The sequence below is a fragment of the Equus caballus genome, chromosome 8 (assembly GCF_041296265.1).
Source record: "Equus caballus isolate H_3958 breed thoroughbred chromosome 8, TB-T2T, whole genome shotgun sequence".
Classification (NCBI taxonomy): Eukaryota; Metazoa; Chordata; class Mammalia; order Perissodactyla; family Equidae; genus Equus; species Equus caballus.
Window position 1 is genome coordinate 83,801,462 of NC_091691.1, and position 16,133 is coordinate 83,817,594.

General features: G+C 44.5%; 1 protein-coding gene and 1 long non-coding RNA gene across 15 annotated transcripts in view; one reads left to right on the forward strand and one right to left on the reverse strand.

Annotated features, from left to right (window-relative positions):
* NEDD4L (NEDD4 like E3 ubiquitin protein ligase) overlaps window positions 1-16,133 on the forward strand; it is a 342,466-nt gene that overhangs the window by 86,439 nt on the left and 239,894 nt on the right. For 2 of the 14 annotated variants that reach the window (XM_001488537.7, XM_070275774.1), the window contains exon 1: window positions 5,776-5,914. The exons of the other annotated variants lie outside the window; for them this stretch is intronic. The gene's annotated coding sequence lies outside the window, so the exon portion shown is untranslated. Of the gene's footprint in view, window positions 1-5,775; window positions 5,915-16,133 lie in introns of those variants that run through there. 14 annotated transcript variants of the gene reach the window in all.
* Window positions 5,260-8,481, reverse strand: LOC111774754 (uncharacterized). Its single transcript, XR_002809981.2, has 3 exons — window positions 8,358-8,481; window positions 7,151-7,385; window positions 5,260-5,887 (listed from the first exon to the last, which is right to left on the reverse strand). It is a non-coding gene; the product is annotated as an uncharacterized lncRNA (long non-coding RNA).

Genomic DNA, 16,133 nt, shown 5'->3' on the forward strand with positions numbered 1-16,133 from the left:
ACATCTCTTTATTTTGTTCTTTTTGGCCAGAACAGAAAACGTTCCACCCCAAATATCATTTCTTGACTATGGTTATATATTGAGAGCAGAATGTTTTTTATTTTCCAGTTTAGTCTTAAGGTCATCTTACTGATCTCTTTGAAGCATTATGGAGTTCAGAGAGGAGGGGAATTTGTCTGTTTTAGAATTATTTATTGAGTTTTCTGATTATAAAAGAAAATCCTGGAAAAAACCCCAGAATCCATAGAAAAAAATAAAGAAGAAATAGAAATTACCCACCATCTCATGCAGCCACTATGGAATACAGTATGGAGATGTCTCAAAAACTGAAAATGGAAATACCATATGACCCAGCTATACCACTACTGGGTATTTATCTAAAGAACTTGAAGTCAACAATTCAAAGTGGCTTGTGCACCCCTATGTTCATTGTAGCACTATTCACAACAGCCAAGACATGGAAACAATTGAAGTGCCCATTGACTAATGACGGGACAGAGAAGATGTGGGGTGTGTGTGTGTGTGTGTGTTTGTGTTTGTCTATATATGTGTGTGTATACACACACACACACATACACATAATGGAATACTGCTCAGCCATAAAAAAGACAAAACCATCCCATTTGCAACAACATGGATGGACCTTGAGGGTATCATGTTAAGCAAAATAAGCCAGAGAAAGACAAACACTGTATGAGTTCACTCATATGTGGAAGATAAACTAACACATGCACAAAGAGAACTGTTTAGTGGTTACCAGGGGGAAGGGAGGTGGGAGGTGGGCACGAAGGGTGAAGGGGGTGCATCTATATGGTGACTGACAAATAATAATGTACAACTGAAATTTCAGAACATTGCAAACTATCATAACCTCAGTAAAAAAAAATTACCCACCATCTCACTAGACAGAGGTTAAGAGCAATGACTGTTTTAGTGTATCTGGACTCCACTCTGTGCGCATCGGCAGACCTGCTTGTGAGATGCGTACTCTGAGGGCAGAGCTGAGCCTGTCTTTGCAGTGCTTCGTTCCCAGCACCTCGAAGGTAGGAGCCAGGTAATTGCATGTAGAATCATTGTATGTGCAGTGGTATCACTCAGGGTCCAACGGAGGGGACCCAACCCTGGAAACTGCTCATGCAGGTGTGGAGGCTGAAAGAACAAAGGGGCAACCCTGAGATAATGCAGAGGGAACAGCTGTAGGAACAGGCCCCACCCCCAGGACTGGGGGAACCTAGAGAATAGCTGGAGTAACCTGAACCCAGGGGCTGTGAGGAGGCCCAGTGGGGATGGTGCTGAGCCCTGAGAAGGGGCGGTTCTCCAGCTGTGCTGGAACCTCTGAGGTGGGGGCGACGCTGAAGGATGGGTGCTGGAAGGAGGAGGGGTCAACTGCTGATGCTAGGGCGATGCTGAAGGAGCCTGGAAGACGGGGACGGCTCTTCCTCTCCTCCGCGTCTCCCAGCAGGGCCTCCTCTGGGCCCTAACGAGAAGCCAGCTAGAAAGGGAGTCGGGAAATGTAGTTTATAGAGTCCTAACCCAAATGTCACAGGCAGAGAAGGGAAGGGCGGATTTGGAGTTGAGAAGACAATAAATAACCAGCGTTGCATGCCATTTTAAAGAATTAAATCTGGAATCAGAATCTCTAATGTAACGTATTTTTACTGTGAATAACATATCAAGGGCATCTTCCTGTATCAGTAGATGCTGCTCTACACGATCTTTCTCTACGGCACAAATTCTGGAGTCAGATTCCAGCCGAGCTGCTCATTAAGTGCATGACTGACCTGTTTGTTTAGTGACTTATGCAAGATTTTCCTCATTTGTAAAATCCACCAAATTGTGAGGATTAAGTGAGATCATGTCAAAGTATTGGCACTTTACCCGGGCTGACAGTACCTGGTAATAATACTAGTGATGATCATTATTAGTCTAACTGATTTAACCAGTCCCATTAGATGTCTAATGAATTGCTTGTTTTTTTCCCCCTTCATGAGTATTCTTGTAAATGCATCTTTGCCCACTTGTCTGGGTCTTTCCATCACAGAAGTGGACTATTCACATCAAACTCTCTGCTACTTAAGGCTGTTTGTATATTTTGCCAAATTGCCTTCTAGAAATATTGCATCCATTTTTGCTCTTCATTCTGAAAGAGTCTCTATCCCCCCACATTTTCACCAGTCTGGGTATTGTTATTGTTTTTTTTGTTCTTTGTCCATCTCCTCAGTTTAAAAAGTAGGCTTTTGTTTTTTATTTGCATTCCTTTGATTATCTGGTGAGATTAAAAGTGTTTTTCATAGATTTGGACGGAAACAGTACTTTATGACCAAGTGCCTGGGGCCCTGACCAACTCACTGGTTTTATTTAGCCAAGATCAATTTTTCTCAAACTCTCTCAGCATCATTTTTCTCCCTGGAAGATGGGGATAGTAGGAGTAGTGTCCATGTTGTGGGGTTATTGTAAGGACGACAAGAGATAATGGAAAGCAGGGTTGAGTCAGTGCCAGACTTTTGGTAGTTAACTTTTTTTTGTTTCCTGAGGAAGATTTGCCCTGAGCTAACATCTGCTGCCATTCTTCCTCTTTTTTTTGGCTTGAGGAGGATTGCCCTGAGCTAACATCTGTTCCAACCTTCCTCTATTTTATATGTGTGTTGCCACCACAGCATGGCTGACAAGTGGTGTAGGTCCACACCCGGGATCTGAACCCACAAAATCCAGCCGCTGAGGCAGAGCATGCTGAACTTAACCACTACACCACCAGGCCAGCCCCTGAGTTAACTTTTAAGTTAACCTCAGCTCTTACTAGGTGGTTGGTCTGTTGATCTCAGAAAGGTGAGCTGGAGAGACCTGCGGGTAGAGGAGGGCATACTGAGGTCGGGGTTTTCAGAGATGGAGCAGCTCCTAGTGATGGTCAAGTCCAGCATGAGTGTGGGTGGTGAGGTAGAATTGGGTGGAGATGCTTGGGTTCAGGAGGCTGTTTATGAACCAAAGGTGCCCCATAGGCATGGGCCCTGATGTCATTTAGGATAATGCAGGATTGGGGCCATAGAGGAAGATGGTGACCCAGGTTCCAATGTCACTTTTGAAGAGAGGATGGGGTACAGGGGTGTTGAATGACTGACAAGGTGGCTGTGGATGAAATGCAAGGAGGGCTCTTCATGACAAGCAGAGGAGCAGGGGTTTGGAGGCTGTGGTGGAAAGCTCCAGTGTAGGAGTCGGCCCTGGGCTGTGAAGTGTGGGAGAACTCCTGGCCGGCCCCAGCCTGTCCTCTGTGCAGAGCCAAGCTTCAGGTGTGACAAAGAAGTAGGGAGACCATTTTGGAAAAAGAATGTGAAGAGGGTCCTGATGGGCTTGGTGCGGAGGCTGGGGAAAGGCGAGGAGTGGCACGAGGTTGCTGCAGCCACACGCGGCCCCAGACTTCTGAGGCAGTGACGGCCCTGTGCTTGGTTTAATGTTACCGAAATTTCGCTGTCTTGAAATTCTTAATTTTTGAACAAAAGGCCCACATTTTCATTTTGCACTGGCTCCCACAAATTGTGTAGCCATCCTGAGAGGACATGCAGAGCAGATGTGGGTGGGAGAACTGACCGAATGTGGGAGTGCTTGCAGTCAGGGGCCCGGGAGGACCCCTGGGGGAGGCAGGGATTAGCCGTCTCAGGACTCCACGTGGAGCCCCGCTCAGAGGTGTTGGGTGCCGGTGTGAGCTTTGGCTGGTGCTGGAGGCCCGGGACTGGAGGTTCCTCTTGGTTAGAAATAGGGTGTTCAGCAGGGTGATTGATGGCCTTCATGCTGTGTGTGTGTGTGTGTCACTATGTGCCTGTGTGTGTTTTGGTAACTTTTTTTGGAAATTATTTCAAACTTAGAAAAAGGTTGCGAAAATGTGGTTGCAGTGGTTTTGGTGCTAGAGCAGAAGTTCGCTAGGGTGGCCCTGTTGACAGTTGAGCTGGATGGTAACTTGTTGCTGGAGGCCGACTTGTGCGTTGTGTCTGCTGCATCCCTGGCCTCTGTCCAGTAGGTATCACTAGCACCTCCTCCTGTTGTGACAATTAAAGATGTCACTACGCATTGCCAAATGTCCCTTTTATGATGGAGTCACCCCCCAGTTGAGAAGCCCTGTACTAGAAAAACCTGAGTTTCTGTCTAGCTTCTGCCTCTGGCAGCCACTCGATCTTGGGCGGGTTACGGCTCTCCCTCCCTAAACTTCAGTGCTCCTGTCGGTGAATTATGATGGCTATTAATACCAGTGTTCTGAATGTGCTTATTTTTGCGTAAACAGCATCGTGTTAAAAATTTTTTATTTTTCCTAACTTAAGGGGAGATTGGCCAATATTTCAAATGTGTATTTGCTAATTACAGATTGTGGGGTTGTTCTTTATGCCCCTTGTCCTGTTTGTTTATTCGTTCTCTCTCACTTGGGCTTTTGAATGTCCTCTTAATGCACATGGCCTCTCTTTGCTACCCCTCATCTTCTCTGCCAGCAAATCTTCTCCATCCTGCTGGGCCCACCTCACCTGCCAGGTCTCTCTGTCCACAGGGCGGGGCTGCTGTCCTCGGGCCCTGCATTGTAGAAGGAGCCAGGCTGAGAATGTGGTTTGTCGGTCAAGCTGTGTGTCCCCGGGGAAGGACACGGGACCCAAGGGGGGTCACCCTTTTTCTCCCCTGGAATCACCCACCTGAGGACTGTTTGGACTGATGTTGCGTCTTATACTGTTGTCTTGCTGAATTACTTGGTCACTTAGCTCCTGTTTTCTCTTTCCAGCTCTGTTAGTTTGCTCGGGCTGCCGTAACAAAATACCATAGATTGGCTTAAACAGTAGAAATTTATTCCTCGCAGTTCTGGAGGCTAGAAGTTCAAGATGAAGTTGCCAGCAGGGTTGTTTCTTGAGGCCTCTCTCCTTGGCTTGCTGATGTCTGTCTGCTCGCTTTGTCTACTCATGTGGTGTCGGTCTATGTCCATATTTCCTCTTATAAGGACACCAGTCCTGGTCTCTCTCTCTCTGTGTCCAAATTTCCTCTTATAAGGATACTAGTCAGATTGGATTAAGACCACCCTGCTGGCCTCATTTTAATGTAACCACCTCTTTAAAGGCCTTATCTCCAAATACAGTCACATTTTGAGATGCAGGGAGTAAGGCCTTCAACATATGGATTTGAAAGAGGATGCACAATTCAGCCTATAACACTGACTTTATTTTACACTTTTTGTGGAAAAAACCAAACTGTAGTGGATTATTAGGTCTTTCTTAGAAGAAAGATGAATCCATGTTTTTGGTATTTTAAGATTTTATTATTTGATTGGTCTAAGAAGTTGGTAAGAATTTAGATGTCCCTTGACTACATGATACACTAGTAAGGGCCTCCACGTACAAGGAGCCTAATAATGTATTTGTCTTGAGTGAAACTGCAGATTCCTTCTGAGAAACTTACAGCCAACTGCATCTTGCATGAGCCCAAAGCAGCAGAAGAGGAAGCAGTGTGCACAGGGAAAAGATGAACTGTTGAAGGGTTAAGACAGGGCGTACCTCCAAACATTGACTGAAGGTGGAGGGACGCTGACAAGTGGCGCTGCCTTATACGGAGCCCCATATAAGGTAGGGTCTAACTGCGGAGGTAACTGCAGGGTTCTGAGAAGCTGAAGAGTGGTGTCCAGGTGGCAGGTTCCTTAGGCAGCAAAGATGTGAAGTGAGACGGCTTTTCTAGAGAGGAGCACACCTGGGGTGCACTTTCCTGGGGGTCCAGTTAAAGTTAGTCCTCTCTCCCCTTGGCACCTGAAAGTGGAAAGTTACCCGTGGCAGCAGCCAAGACCTCCGCATCGTCTTCAGAACTGCTCATGCGCTTGAGTTTTCCGGCTTTATCTCACCCTTCATGTTTGGTGTCTTCTAACTGAGACGGCCTGCGTATAAGGAATTAATGCCGCCTGGTAAGACTTTTCTTGGTGGGGGCGGAGGTTTTACCTTCCTGGGGCATTTAAAACTGCTAATTCATCCACAGTCATAGTAGTTTTTATGTTATCTCAAGATTCTTGAGCTAGTAATTCATCTCTAACATAGTTGACTTAGTTTTCTTCTTTCTGGAAAGATTTTGTTTAGACCTTGGGCTTGTGAACTTTTCTCTAGGAACGAGTCTAAATGGGCCTGATTAGTTTTCTTCAATGGAGATGTTGCTTTGGGGAAAAAAATTTAAGGAAATGAATGGATTTAAAATGTAAGGAAAGTTGTGAATTTTTCTTAAAGGGAAAAGAAATGGGCATCTGTGAATATTTGTTTATAAATTGTACAGTGAGAGATGAAGCTTTACTGGGGATAGTAATTTATTTCTGTGCAGTTTATCGGAGTAAGGCCTTTTCTAGTATTGGATATTGAGTAGAATTGTTATTTTTTGGAAGTAAGGAGGATTTTCTTTTAGGTTTTGTTATGTTTCATTGTTTGCCTGTTGAAAGAATTTGATAAAGATTTAAATGTAAATAGCTGAATAACAGCATTCTGTGCGAAGGGGTGCTGCCTTTTGGTTCTGGAATCACTGCATTCATTTACCTGCTGTTTACCCTGCCGGCCAGTGCCAGGGACCTTTGTGTTTTTGATAAATTTTAACTACTGGTTAGAAACCTTTGTTTCTGGTGCTTAAAAGGAGAAAATTAAAAGCCTCAATTATTTGGGCTGACAAAATGCATTTTAGATCCGAGCTAGATTGCTTTGAATATTTACTTAGGAGTAGAGGAGGAGGGCCGGGACCCCTCTTGCAGAAAGAGGGGTATGAGGTGCTCCTTCAGGTATCCGGCCCCTTTGTGAGCTGGCTGCCTGTACCTGCTGACCGTCACTGCATGGTGGCCGGGCTGGCAGACACCAAGGCCAGGGCACTGTTTTCCATACTGGGGGGCCTTGGTTCCATGGGAGTGGTGGTCACTCTGATCTTGCCTCGCTCCCCTCCCTTGCCCCAGGGAAGACAGTGTGACTCCCTCACTCCTGCAACTACAAAAGGACTTTGAACTTTGTTGGGGAGTTCAGGCCACACCCCCAGCCAGACTGAGGGAATGGAATGTAATCTACTTTTTAAAAACCCCTGCAGGGTATTTCATAAGTTCCCTGAGTGTCATTTTCTGGTGACTAACAGCCTTGAGTTTTTGGAGTCATTCCGGTGCCAAATGTGCATTCCTTACCTGCTCTCCTGAGAAGATTCCTAAAATCATGCCTGTAGGGACAGACTGCTGCAGCGGGGGTGGAGGGAAAGACACTGCTGCTTCTCCCTGGAGAAACTGTTGGAGGACTGCTCTCCATGTTTCCTATCTGCCTTGTCCACCTTCTTTCCTTTTCCTGTTCTTTCTCCTCAGTTTGTCCAGGCTCCATGACTCTCACTCCATTTATACTGATGTTTCCTGCCTCATGGTTTGTTTGCTTCAGGAGGTCAAGGATGAGTTGTAGTTATTCAGAATTTAAATTTCTGGTGTGTAGTCGGTGCTCAAGAATAGTTGCTAAATATGAGGGTCCAGAACCAGTGTGAAAATACAGAAATCCCCATAGCATGGTAATTTACAGGATGGTTGTGAAGATAAGGCTGTAGACTGGTCACTGGTGTGTGGGAGTGTGTGTGTGTGTGTGTGTGTATGTAGGAGGGGCAGCCTGAACAAAGCTTACTGGTGTCTTAAGGAGTATTGGACATGAAGGGTCAAGTGTTAATAGTCATTTAATTGACTGGATTTTGAAATAATCTGGGATTAGAGAACAAAGAGGGGGCTATGTAAGAGAGTGGAGTGGGGAGCAGTGCTCAAGGGAGAGCCATAGTCTGGTGGTGACCAGGACTGCCTGAGTCTTTGTGAGTTCGTGCAGGAAGAGAATGAGAATACTGTGGTAGGCAGGGGCGATGATTCGAATATACTCATAGATACTTGATGAAATTGAGTGTCAAATAATCTATACCATGGGATAGAAAGAATCAGTGAGATTGAGTAAATATTGGGTGACATAAAGAATCTGTTGTGGCATAAAGTGGTTCTTACTCCCCATGAAAACAATTTAATTTGTTATTATGAAAAGTATAACACATGCTCTTTGGAAAAATAAGAAAAGATAAATGGAACAATAGCAACTCAGAATGATAGACTATTCTCAAAGTGGAAACATCCCCTCCTCCCGCCACCCAAGAGGAGCCTTCACTAATGTTTGGTATGTTTTTCCCCACAGGGTAATTCTTGATAAGAGTCCTTGGGAAGCCCCAAGCTTTGGAACCAAGGAGTGAGATGAACACTGAGGAGCTGTTCAGTTTTTGGTGTAGTCTTCCCAGGAGGGGGGCTGGGGGGGAGAGAAGGAGAGAGAGTGATTCCGGGCTGGGATGCCGGGAGGATAGGGGTTCAGGGTAGAGATGCAGACCTGGGAGGGCCCTGCATTTAGATTTCGGTGGCTTCTCTAGCATGTTTCCATCCAGATTTTCCCTGGGAAGAGGGGGACTTGTGAACACAGATTGCCAGACTCCAGCCCCGGAGATTCTGATTCTGGAACTCTGGGGTGGGGCCTGAGAATTTGCATTTCCACTAAGTTGCCAGGTGACGCTAGTGCTGCTAGTTGAGGGACTATTTAATGCTTTGAGGATGACTGTTCTACCCATGAAGACGTCCAGAAAAACTGGTGCTCCGAGACGATGCTCCGTGCTGCTCCTGTGGTTTCTTAGCACATCTTCCTGCATAGAGTCTTGCAGGGAACCAGCACCTGTGCAGTGTGGCAATGCAGAATTGCAGGACAGGTACCAACCTTCAACCACTGTGGACAGCCACTTGCAGGTTGGCTGACGCTCTTCCGGTAACCTCAGAGTTTTGGGGGGAGGGGAGGTAAAATGATCAGGTCCAGGTTATGGAAGGAGTCTGGTTCCAGTGCCTCTTTGGGAATTGGTCCCAAGCTGAATCACGCAGACTTGCTGGTGGAATGGTTGTATCATTGGCTTCATCATCCTGTGGATGAATCATTGGTCCCTGACTTTCCGTAGCCTCTCATTTGATGTTTAAAAAAAGTCACCTTCATAAATGTAACAGCCTCTTTATAGACAGACCTAAAGAATAGCAGGGGCTTTGTAAATGCTGCAAAATGTGTCCCAGGGCCTGTAGTTGGGAAGAGGCTGACATCTGTGTCTCCTAGGGTGCGCGTTGGAAGATTCAAAGCAGCAAGCCGGTAAACTTTGTTAAACATTGACAGTCAAAACCAAGGACAAAGCGCTTGGCCTTAAGATTAAACATTAATTTCAAATTATAGAAAGAAATAGCATTGAATAGATGTTGATTAATAAAAGAAAAATGAATAACGTATTTGATAGGAAACCCTTAAAAATAAAGTAAAAAATGGACATGTGATGTGGGCCTTAGAAAAGGCCATGAACCCAAGAAAAGTTCTCTAAAAGGAAAACTTGACCCAGGCAGTCCTCAATTTACACGACTCTGTGGTGATTGAGCTCGTGCATGTTTGCTAGACTGTATGGAGCCTTCTGCTGCTCCGCGGCTGAGAACTTGCAAGGGGCCGAATAAGGTGTTAGTCACAGCTCCTTTTAGCACCTGTGGAGTCCCAACCAGCAGCTGGAACCAGGAAACTGCAGTTTCCCAAGTGCTCCGAAGCTGGTGCCAGGGCAGGATCGGGCAAGCCTAAATATTATTCACAATATCCAGTTATTCATCAGATATTTATGGGGGCCTCCTAGGTTTCAGGCAGTGTGCTGAAATGGGAAAAGTGTGGCTGCCTAGGTAGGTAGAACAATGAAGGGAGTACATTGTTTTGGAATTTCTCCCTTCCTATATTATGTGAAATCCATATTATGGCAATTCAAAAGTAATCAAACTTCATAAAATATTACTGTGAAAGGCATAAATATTTTAAAATGTATTTCAGATGGTGTTTCAGAGAACAAGCACACTGACAATCTAGCATCCTGCAGGTGCCTTAAAAAAGAATACCTTGACATCCTTGTTTTTTTGGTCCTCTGAAAGCGTTCTGTTGGAAGTAACACAACATTTGTAATTTTATTTCTGGTCTATCTTAGTTATACGTCTCTTTGAAGCGGTACACACCCAGCTGGTGACTGAGATTATTCTGCAGTGTGAAGAAGAACTGGAAAACTTGACTTGAGTTTTAAGTTGAAAAACAAAAAAGGTTAATACTGAGATGAACTCCTTTAGTCTTATATATTTCTATGAGGAAACTGAAAAAAAAAAAATCAACAAATTTTTATTTTGCTTTTTTAAAAATGTCATAATTCAAAACACAAGGCAAAATTCCCATAAGCTAGGAAATAGAATTTTTCCGAGTCACTATCTTGTTAATGAGTTGTTCATATGAGTTATGTCTTTGTAATAAAATGGAATTGCTGGATAATGAGGCTCAGCTGAAATGTTAAATCCGATAACACACGGTTGCACATTTTAAGGAAGCAGAGCTACGGAAGCAGTGTTTCTGCCCAACGTGAGATCAATACATCTATCTTACTTGTCTCCTTTTAAATGTGAAGCCAGTGTCCATGAAGGTGTGGTCTCAGGTGCACTGATACCTGGTAGATTTTTAGAGATGAGCATCACTCACTGTGTGCTGCTGGTATTCAGCCATAGAAATGCTAGAATGTGAGCGAGGAATTAGGGAGTGGTTCAAAATAAGGGGTTGCTTTGTGGGTCTCAGGCCATGACAAGTCCTGTTATTCTTGTCACCCCCAGGATCTGCTGTCCTGTGGTTGACATCTGCAGCTCTCTTAGGTTTGTGGCACTGGGAGGCATGGCTTCTTGAATTTTCTCATGGGACAGCTCAATTCTGTTTGCTGCTTTTCCCTTGGCAAAGTTTGTCTTCACTCTCATCCCAGCTGGTGATTTTGCTTTTCTGTGTTGTTTCAGTTTAGCTTTTGTGCAGCCTTCAAGCTGACTTCAGCCACCCCTTGGGCTAGCGACCTCTTGCACTTTCTTACAGAGTCCTTCTCTTAAAGTCATCTCTAGAAGGATTCTGATGACCAGCCCGTTGTGGAAGAAATTTTGCTGTTCTTTATAACAGGAATTTTAAACATCCTGTCTAGAGCCAGCTAGCCACCATAAATCCTTTCTGGAATGAGATGTGGAAGAAGATTAACAAACAGACCAAAAGAAAGTACTGTTTACAGATGCTCTTATTTCATTTCTATTGGTTATTTCATTCATGATATTTTGAAACTGGCTTACGAGTAAGGAAGCATTCTGATTTGTGAATAATCTTTTGTGTTTGAGGTGGATGGGGATTGTCATTATTGTTCCCGTGTTGTCTTAGAGAAGTTACATATGTACATGTTGAAAATGTTGTGTGCTCTTGGAGAAATCTCCTTAGACTGAGCTGTTGGCTCCTCATGTGTGGGTCTTCTAAAATCACATCTCAGAGCTGGGAAGGGACATCGAGGACCATCTGGCTCGTTTTCCTCCCCCTGGTGATAGTTCTGTAGGTGATAGGCCTTTCCTCTCCCTCCGGTGCCAGCCGGCCAGCTGTCCACCTCAGGAGGCCACCTGTCCACCCATGGAGGCCACCTGCTCCGTGTTTGACCAGAACCTTGTTTGAGAATAACCGGAAGTTCCTTCCCATCAGTAAGACGCATTTGCCTTCCTACAGCTGTTTACTCCCTGGCTTGGGGTTTGCCCTCTGCAGCCTCATAACATAAAATGACTTGGCTTCTGCCACCCCACCCCACTTCCTGCAGAAAGAATCGTCTGTTGTTTTTTTTAAACCAGGTTAAACATTCCTAAGTCTTCATGTGAAATTTGTTTGTTTATTAGCTATCCTGGCTACTTAAAAACAACTTTTTTGAGTTGTTACTATATTTAAGTAGTTTTGAACTAAAAGTGTAAAGAAGGCTCTGCAGTGAGAGCTCTCAGTCTGTGTCTGTCTCTCTTGCACACCTGTCTCTAGCCAACTAGTTCCTGTCCTCAGAGCCAGCCAGTTGTGCCAGTTTCTTGTGTCTTTATAGAGTTTGCTTTACGTACATGCAAACAGATATTTGTGTGTGTATACACACACACTTCCTTTTTTTTATGTAAATGTTAGTGTACTCTACAAAATGTTCTCCACCTAGCCTTTTCATTATGACAGTACATATTGAATTTTCAAACCTGTACACAGAGAGCATCCTCATTCTTTCTCATGGTTGCTTAGTGTTGTATGGATTCTTACTGACTTAAACAAAGCAAAACAACCACCACCCTCCTCCTAAGTCATCCCGTTTGGGTTTGAACATAATGCTGGCCCAGGGCACAGTATGATGACATTCCCTGCTCTGGACTTTGAATAACGCACGTGGTTTACACTGTCATAGCCTTGAGTCATCCTGAGCTTGAGATAAAATACAACTCCCAAGATATCCCCCCCTACTTTTGGTGCTCTTTCATGCTGTTTCTTCCATCCTGCCCCTTCTGCGTTGGCTCAGGCAGCTAAGTACACACAACACTATAAAACTCCATCCTGTGAGATTTGGCCCGTCACCCATTCTGATGAAATCTTTTTGGATTCTGATCCAGTCATCTGACATTTTATCCAGTTGTGTATGTCAGCTACAAATTGGATTAGCCTGCCATCCATATCCTGATCCAAAATTTCCTGGCTTACGGTGTTCGCCATGATGGAGCTAATAATAGAGCCCCATGACATAACCTCCTGAGGCCTCCCTGGAGGTTTCTAATGATTATATTTTGGATAAGAGTTGGCAACTGGGTAAAACTAAGTCACTGCTAACTTTAGTATCAATGAGCCTTCACGTCATCATCTTGTCTAGAAGAACACAGCGTGGTTTGGCCAAAGGCTAGCCAAAGTCTGTGTCCACTACATATGTAGCAGAATAGCCCTGGAATTATTAACCTTATCAAAAAAGGAAGTAAGTTTGCATGTCTTATTCTTAACAAACCTCAGCTATGGATTGTTTTTCTTTTCTAAATGCTTGTAAAATATTTAGCAATTTACTCTAGAACTTTGGATTGATGGCATTTATTCACTCAGTCATTCACTGCCCCTGAAACATTTGGGTGCCCAGCTCTTTGCTAAAGTCTAGGAAAACAGTCTAAGCAAGCTAGGAGATTGCTTTGTGGCCCTTGGGCCTTGAGCAGTTGCCCGTGGCCCATTTTTCTTGTTGCTCCCTGTGATCTGCTGTTTAGCCCCTGCCCTACATGGCTAATTTAAAAAGCAATGACAATAAAGGCTGAGAGGAGAAATAGAGGGTACCGTGGGAGGTTATTGTAGGAGGACTAAACTAGTCTGGGAGCCCTGGAAAGACATTGTCAGAAAACGTGACGTTTAAGCTGACACCTAAAGGACAAGCAGGAGATCTGAGCAAAAATAGCTAATTGGTGGTTCTGGCAAAGGGAAGACCTACCATAAACCCAGTCTGTGTAATTTTATATTAGGATTCATAACTTCTTTTCTTTCAGAGTTGGGACTTTTGCCCGTCTCTGCTGTCTGCTTCCTCTGACGTGCCTGGCCGGTTCTCTCGGCCATTGCGGGCTGGGGCTTAGTCGAGCCGGGCGCAGAGCCTGGCTGTCCCCAGCACCATCCCAGTTCTCTATTTTGGGGTCTTGGTTCTCCTTGTTGTCTTCCTCTACTTCCTTCTAGTGTAGTCAACAGTGGATGGTTATTTTACAAAATCTTCACTCCTCTCCAGGAATTAGAAATAGTCATCTTCTGAGGATTAAGCTGGTAGCAAATAAGGTATTTGTGGGAGCAAACCAAGAAATTAGCTGTGAATATGTGGCTGAAGAGTTTGGGAATATCCACAGTTCCAACCGGGGTGACTTGGGCGCCATCTCTGGGAGGCAGCGTTGGAATTTGGTTGCAATCTGTGAAGGGGAAGCCTTGGTACCTGTGTTGCACTGTCCGGACAGAGCCTGGGAATGGAAAGGGGTGAGGCGGTCTGGAGTGCAGGAAGTAGAAGCCTAGAAAGGTTGCTTTTTGGTGCTTCCCTTTGAAGGCCTGTCCAGGGACCCGTAGCTCAAGCACATGGGGAGCAGTGGCGGTCTCCCTGTTGTGAAGATGGGCAGGGTATGAGTGTGGATAACTGAACTAAGCTCTTCGTCTGAGTACACGCTCACCATGCAGCCTTCCAATTAATTATAATTTGTATTCAACTTGCCTACAGAGTAAAGGTGCCAGTTATTGGTCCTCAGCCTTTAGATCCATGCCACAGGCCATTTTCTCATTGTAAAATCTAAGACTTGACCCTGGAATGGGTTTCCTACTAGCTTTGTTCATGTATATATTCTCCAAGATGCTGGGAGCCCTTGGCACACTGACATGAGTCACGCTTCTGACCCTACTGATGAGATTCAGATCTGGGACTACAGAATTCCCCTTGGGGAATGTCTTCTTGAGGGCCTGGCAGCCCCTCCCTCCCTCCTGAAACCTGGACCTCTTCTAGTTCCTTCTAGTCAAACTACACATTCCACTCAGAAACCCAGGCTTCACTTTATTGTGAGAGGCCAGAGTTATGACTACCATGAAAAATAAAGAGTTTTAAATCTTGAGCTATGATTTTTGGTTTTCAACAAAGTGCCATTGTTTATTAAGATCATTTTTAGAACTATAAACACAGATAATTCTTGTCTTGGTGATCTTGGAGGAATTTAAAAATGTTTCCTGTCTTATGAGTAGGGGTTTGGAACAAAAGAACCATTGAAAAATGGATTCTTTGAAGACTTTTTACATGGAGTTTAACCAACTCTTCTGGTAAAAAGAGAGTTTTTAATTAGTGGAAGAGAGTGACTATGTCCTTTAAGCTGGAACTCTTGCCAGCTTATTCATTTCATGGACACTGTTCATTGGCCTGTCGTCTCGTCTTCCCATAATCACTGAGTTACTGTAGATTTTTGGCATGCAGAAATTTAACATTTCTAAATGAGAGCTGCTCTAAAAATCTATCCACTCGTGGAAGAATTTGCATTCTTGCTGAAGTGGACATTTGAGTCATGTTAGATGTGAGTCTCAAGGGGATGTGCATGTCCCTTAGCATATGACTGAGCCTAGCCACTATCCACTGCTAACTCCTCAACCTATCACTAACCCCTAAGCCCACCTGCTCCCCCATCTCTTCTTCAGGGATGTATTTTATGGGCGAAATGATGTGTGATAGGGATATCTACAAAGAACTTGGGGTAGCCACCTGGAATGCTCTATTCAAAAGTCAGAAACAAAGGCATCTAATGTCACTGAAAGACAGACATGTAATGCTAGTACTTAGAAGGCATGGGTCAAAGCAATATTTAGTTGTAGGGATGGGGTAGAAAGTAGGAGAGAAGCCTGAGAGATTTCTGTGCAAGCTGTGCAGAATTGGCGTTAGAATTGACAGGAATCATGTGGGTGCTTGAATGCGATTCTGTTGAACTTTATCTCCTTGGCAATCTTGCCTTTCTGGAGCAGGTGGATGTGGTTGTGGCCGATGTAATTGTTTCTCCCGTTGTCTTCAGTTCACCTTCTGGGCCTGGTCTGTCTTCACTCCACAAGGCTCCCTCTAGGTAGTTTTCTAGGTGATCAGCCACTCCCATTCCTTCTGCTGTTCTATCTGATTTCAGTTGCCTTTTTCTACCAGTCCTTCCCCTCTGAATATTTGCCAGTATGTCGGTAATTCTCCTAAAGGGACCAAGAGCCCCTGTTGGGATTTTACCTCTTTTCTTGCTTCCTGAATACTTTTTCTGTGAGTACTATGCAAAATTTAGCAACCTTGTTAGAACACTCGCCTGTACTGGCCTTAGCAGCTAAAATTCCCCGGTCACACACTCTATGAAGCTACGATCACTGCTATCGCTCTATTTGTGTAATGAGTTTTAAAGTGTCTTGATGCAGGGGGACTGTACTATGCTATACAGTCTTTGCTTCGTTCGACTTTACAGCTCTTAATTCATAGGTACTTAAGTTGCATGCTGATATTCAGTATTTCGGAGGAAATTTTGATCCTGGAGTATGGGATTATGGTAACACCTGTCTCCTTTCCAGATAGCTGAATTCCATAGTTGAACTCTTCCGAAGTATTCTAAGTTATGATTGAGTTAAGAATAGGGGTCCCTTCCTTCTTTCCTGTCTTCCTTCCTTCCTTTCATGGCAGGTTATTCAAATCCTGCTGCGTTCTTGCATTGAGTTGGTGCCCTTAAAGCTGCACTGGCCAGTTGAAACCTTCTGTGACTATGG